The sequence below is a fragment of the Trachypithecus francoisi genome, unplaced genomic scaffold (assembly GCF_009764315.1).
Source record: "Trachypithecus francoisi isolate TF-2019V2 unplaced genomic scaffold, Tfra_2.0 Lachesis_group5, whole genome shotgun sequence".
Lineage (NCBI taxonomy): Eukaryota > Metazoa > Chordata > Mammalia > Primates > Cercopithecidae > Trachypithecus > Trachypithecus francoisi.
The window spans coordinates 49,754,895-49,760,894 of NW_022681470.1; positions in this window are offsets into that span (position 1 = coordinate 49,754,895).

Genomic DNA, 6,000 nt, shown 5'->3' on the forward strand with positions numbered 1-6,000 from the left:
AAAAGGGATTCAGGTCATATTAATTGCCAACACTTAGAGAGCATTTACTATGAGGCAGGTGCCGCTTCTTATTTGAGCTAATTTAGCATTTTTAATGATTGTCTGATTGTCTTGAATTTACTGTTGAGAAATCTCAAGGAGGTTACACCGCTTGTTGAAATTCACACAGCTGTGTAACCACAGCTGTCTCTACTGTTGCCTTTATCACTACCTTTTCCAGAACCACATACTGCCTAACAATCTTGGGTATCTCCATCAGCTCTTTCTCCTCTTTTGTGTATCAACAACTTCAAATTTTTATATAAAATATATTTAAAATCTTTTTTTAGGGATTTCCATGAAATGTCTGCCCTCCATTTAGCTATTTTGTGATACTTTCTGGGAGATTCTTCTCAACATTATCTTTCATTTACTTTATAGAATTTTTAAATTTTTTAATGAATATTTTCTATTTCCAGGATCTATTTTTTGGTCTCTGAATTTCCTTTCTCATGGCATCCTTAATTCCTGTAAGAATACTAATTAGAATTTATTTGGTGTTTCTCTCTTTTTTCTTCCATTTTCAGAACTCTTTATTTTTCACAACTTAACTCTATACCAATTAAACAATCATTCTCCATTCCTCTCTCCCTTCAGCCCTTGGCAATCAGCGTTCTAGTTCTTTTTCTATGAGTTTCACTATTCCAAGGACTACACATAAGTAAAATCATACAGCATTTGTCCTTTTCTGACTGGCTTATTTCATTTAACATGATATCTTCAAGGTATCTCCATGTTGTAACTTGTGTCAGAATCACCCTCCTTTTTTAAGGCTGAATAATATTCTATTATGGTATCTGTGTGTCTCTGTGTACACGCACACTTTTAAAAAAATTTACTCATCCTTTGATGGACACGCAGATTACGTCCACCTTTTGGCTGATTTGAATAATGCTGCTATGATTGGGTGCACAAATACCTCTTCAAGACCATGCTTTCAATTATTTTGAGTATACACCCAGAAGTAGAATTGCTGAACCATAATATTAATTCTATTTTTAATTTTTGAAGAGCAACTTTACTATTTTCTACAGTGATATCACCATTTTACATTCCCTACAACAGCGCACAGCACTTTCAGTTTTACCACATCTCACTAATGCTTGTTGTTGTTTTTTTTTTTAATAATAGCCATCATAGTTGGTATTAGGTAGTATCTCATTGCAGTGTTTATTTGCATTTTTCTAATGATCAGTGATGTTGAGCATCTTCAATTTGTCATTTGGAAATCTGAGCTTGTCATTTGTATATCTCTTCAGTGAAACTGCTATACAAGTCCTTTGTCATTTTTTTTTTTAATAGTTTTTTGGGTACTGGTGATTTTTAGTTATGTAAGTTCTTTAGATTTCTAGGATTTCAGTCCACTCATCACCCAAGCAGTGTACACTATACCCAATATGTAGTATTTTATCCCTCACCTCCCTCCCAACCTTCCCCTTCGAATCCCCGAAGTCCATTACATCATTCTTATGACTTTACATCTTCATTGCTTACCTCCCACTTACAAGTGAGAACGTATCACATTTAGTTTTCCATTCCTGAGTTACTTCATTTAGAATAATGGCCTCCAGCTACATCCAAGTTGCTACATGTTGTTTCTCTCTTGTTCTTTGCATTAAATGTATTTCCTTGAGGACCTTTGCAGATTTCGTTCTGTTTTCCACTTGTGTTCGTGTTATCTCAAATCTCTAGCAATGCCTTATTCTTTGCTCATATTTAAGGTTCTGCTAACATAAATGAAGTGTTTCAACTGGCTCATTTGCTTTAGGGAGATGACTCAGTAAAGAAGTTATTATACCAGGGTTCTTAAATGACACCATTTAGAAGTCATTTCCTGGGGGTGGGGGGGGGTGCAGGGGGGGATGTCCAATTTGCCTAGAGAAGAAACTTCTGATCTTCTAACTGGGAATTAGAGGAAATTATGCTAACATTATGTACATCGCAGTAATTGGCAATTCCACCTATAGACTTCCATCTCCATGTTTTGAACTTTTCTCTGCTGAACCTAACATCCAAAAGTATCTTCTGACCCTTACTGGGTTCTGCAAGAAAATCATTTTTCTTCTTACTCATTTCTTTTCTGATACCCTCTTGACTGCAGCCTCCCTGCTACATCTGTGAAAATGCCATTCACTTTCCATCTTCTAGAATTTTGTTGAACTCCCTCTTTTTCCTATGACACGTCTTTCATTCTCGTCTGTGAAACTGTATGAATTTAGTTTGTTGTAATCGCTTTATTATAAGACCAAGAGGAAAGTGACAAATGCTGACTTTAACAGGAAATCCTCTCTCTCTCTCCACCAGTGGTCAGGATCCCACCCCACCTATTGCTGTGGTACTTCACTCTTGTCAGAACACTCCCACTCTCCTGTATCTTTGACCATTCTTTCTCGGATTGGCTTTTTCCCATATTCATCACATGCTCAGATCTTATCAGCTAAAAAGTAATCTTAAAAAAATAAAAACAGCGGTAAGACTGTAGTAAACCCATCCATGGTGGTCTCTTTCATCTCTCTATAGTCAATGAATCTTAAATGAATGGTCTGCATTTGTTTCTCCTTATTGTTCTGTGATTCTTTGCAATCTGGCCTTCATTACCACTCCACAGAAACTATCCTGATCATGTGATGCCTTTATTACTAAAGCTGGTTGATACTTTTCCGTATCTGCTTGAGCTCTCTGTAGCATCTGACATCAGTGGCCAAGCCCTCGTTCTTCCTCTGCCTTCTACGGATCATGACACTGAAGTTTCCTTCCTGGTTCTCTGTTAGTTTCTTCTCAGTATTTTCCATGAATTCCACTTCCTCTGTCTATCCCTTAAATGTTACTATTTTTTAAGATTCTGTACTAAGTTTTTTCTAGTCTCATTCTGAAAATTATTTACAAATTATCTCTTCTAATTCTATACCTATATTTATCATCTCAGCCTCAATGACTCGAAAATGATATCTTTAGTCCAAGGTTTTTCTTTTATTCCAAATTTCTATACCCAGATACTTTCTGGAGTGTGAACTAACATGGCCTATGAACACTCCAAAATCAACATCTTCCCTCACCTCCCAACCATCATCCATTCAGTTGTCTAAGCCATATCTTCCTGGAATTCTAGCTTCCCCACTTACACACAATCATCAACTCTTTGGGAGATCTATTTTATTCTGTGTGATATATCCCCAACTGATTCAATTTCATCCCATTTCAGTTAGGCAACAGACATAATTTGTCTCTGTGCCTCAAGTCTTATTCTCTAGAAGCCTTCCCTCAACCTCCACAAAACTAGTTTTCTCCTTACACATTTTTTTTTTCCCCTGACAGAGTGGGACTCTGTAATTCAGTAACTGATCTCGGCTCACTGCAATCTTTGCCTCTCAAGTTCAAGCTATTCTCTTGCCTCAGCCTCCCGAGTAGCTGAGATTGAGATTACAGACGCCTTCCACCATACCTGGCTAATTTTTGTGTTTTTAGTAGAGATGGGGTTTCATCATGTTGGCCAGACTGGTCTTCAACTCTTGGCCTCAAGTGATCAGCTTGCCTAGGCCTCCCAAAATGTTGAAATTACAGGCATGAGACACTGCGCCTGGCCTCCTCATTATACATTCTTATTCAATGTTGTACTCATTCATAGCACTCCTCCCAAGTATAAATAAATTACTTACTATATAAATGGTTGTCATTTGTCTGCCTCAAAAAATTAAGCTCCCTGAGGGAAAAGAACATTCATAATATTTAATATTTGTTAGATGAACAAATGGGTAAATGCTTCTTAAATTTATTTTCCACACTGTCACTAACCTAATCTTTCTAAAACAAAAACAGAGTTGTATCACTGTATTGTAAAAAATCCTTCAATGGAAAAAAGAAAAAAAAAAGTTCTACAGTGGATTCCCACTGCCTTAAGCAACTGATTTTATGTCTAAACTTTTAAGCATGAAAGACGAGGTTTTCTAAGACCTGGTCTACTTACCTCTACAGCTTTGTTTCTTTAGCTGACTGCTCAATATCACTGCTCTCCCTCAACTTAACTGCAAATAAATTCAACACTTCAGAAATAACAAAGGAGGAAAAACACTCTTTTAATATCTCATTATGCTCAAATTTTTAAAATATATAAATAAAATGATTGAATAAAGCCCTAAACCTTTTTTCAAATAAGCATCCTAAATTATCTAAATCATCTAGGATGCTTGTTTTCATAAGAACCAGGGAATACTTCAGGTGATTTAGTAGAAAGTATAGCACGCCCAGACAAGATCCCATAACAGGAGATATTTACCTGGTCCTACTTATTTTGGATATCAGAATTTTAAATGAAATGAGGTCCATTTGGTTTAGGCATCTATACATATCAATATGTAAAGGACTAAATGAGGGTTTAAAAGAATTTGTTGAATATAACTGAACCAACTCTAAAATGAAAAATATATAAGATGGAATGATGATTAAATGGAAATGCTTAACTCAGTAAATGATCAGTTTCTTATTTCTAAAGGACCCAAGTCTGCACAATTCAAAATTGGGACGAGGCAGAGAGTTTTACATGAAATATTCTGTGTATTATATCAATTACACCTCAAGAGAAGAATTTGATTTTGCAAATTACAGAGTTAGTAAGAAAACTTTTTTTTTTCTTTCATACGGGCTTAGTCTGTCCTTAAAAGGGAGGTTTGGAGGTAGACATTGGATTCAACCATTGTTTGTCAAACAAGTGAAAGAATAAAGAGAAGTGTGTGACACACTGGTGGAGAAGCCTTACCTGGGACCAATCTGAAGTGCCTATTGTGTTCTGCAGTGTCATAAGTCACCAGGGTCTCTCTGTCTGGTATAGCTATTCTCATTCCCAAAGTGCCTCAGGGATTTGGATCAAATCCTAAGACTATTCTGCTTGTTCATTCTGAAGAGATTAATTCAGATTTGGCTAAAGATACTGCTGAGAAAAGAAGGGCGAATCCTGAGGGAACGTCAACTTTCATGACTAAAGATAGAATTACCTAAAAAGTACATGGGGAGCTATGGGCAGAGTTAGAAAGTTATATGCTTACAAGAGATCCAGACTTAAAGGAACAAGGACTGGTGAGAACTATAACTGCCTATGACAGTGAGTTTCTTTTCTTTTTTTTTTTTTGAGAAGGAGTCTTGCTCTGTCGCCCAGGCTGGAGTGCAGTGGCGTGATCTCGGCTCACTGCAAGCTCCGCTTCCCGGTTTCACGCCATTCTCCTGCCTCAGCCTCCTGAATAACTGGGACTACAGGTGCCTGCCACCACGCCCGGCTAATGTTTTGTATTTTTAGTACAGACAGGGTTTCACCGTGTTAGCCAGCATGGTCTCTATCTCCTGACCTCATGATCCACCCGCCTTGGTCTCCCAAAGTGCTAGGATTACAGGCGTGAGCCACCGCGCCCAGCCAACAGTTGGTTTCTTACATGTTTTTATTTTAAACTATGCAGGAAAATTACACAGAAATAGCTCTTTCAGCCAGGCACGGTGGCTCTCACACCTGTAATCTTGGCACTTTGGGAGGCCGAGGTGGGTGTATCACTTGAGCTCAGGAGTTTGAGACCAGCTTGGGCAACATGGTGAAACCTTGTCTCTACAAAAAATACAAACATTAGCCAGGTGTGGTATACCTGTAGTTCCAGCTATTTGGGAGGCTAAAGTAGGAGGATCGCTTGAGCCCGGGAGTTTGAGGCTGCTGTGAGCCGAGATACTGCCACTGCACTCCAGCCTGGGCAACAGAGATCCTGTCTCAAAAGAAAAAGAAAGAAATAGCTTTTCTTCTCACCCTACATTATAATTTTCATCAACCACCTCCAACCAATCAGTAAAATCTAATATATCTGTGCAGTCTTCTGTGTAATATGATAAACAAAGGGGCAGAGCAATAAAAAGAAATGAGAATTGTCCCATATTTTCCCATTTTTTGGTACTCATGAGAACAGAGATGCTACCTCTCAGGGGTTTCGG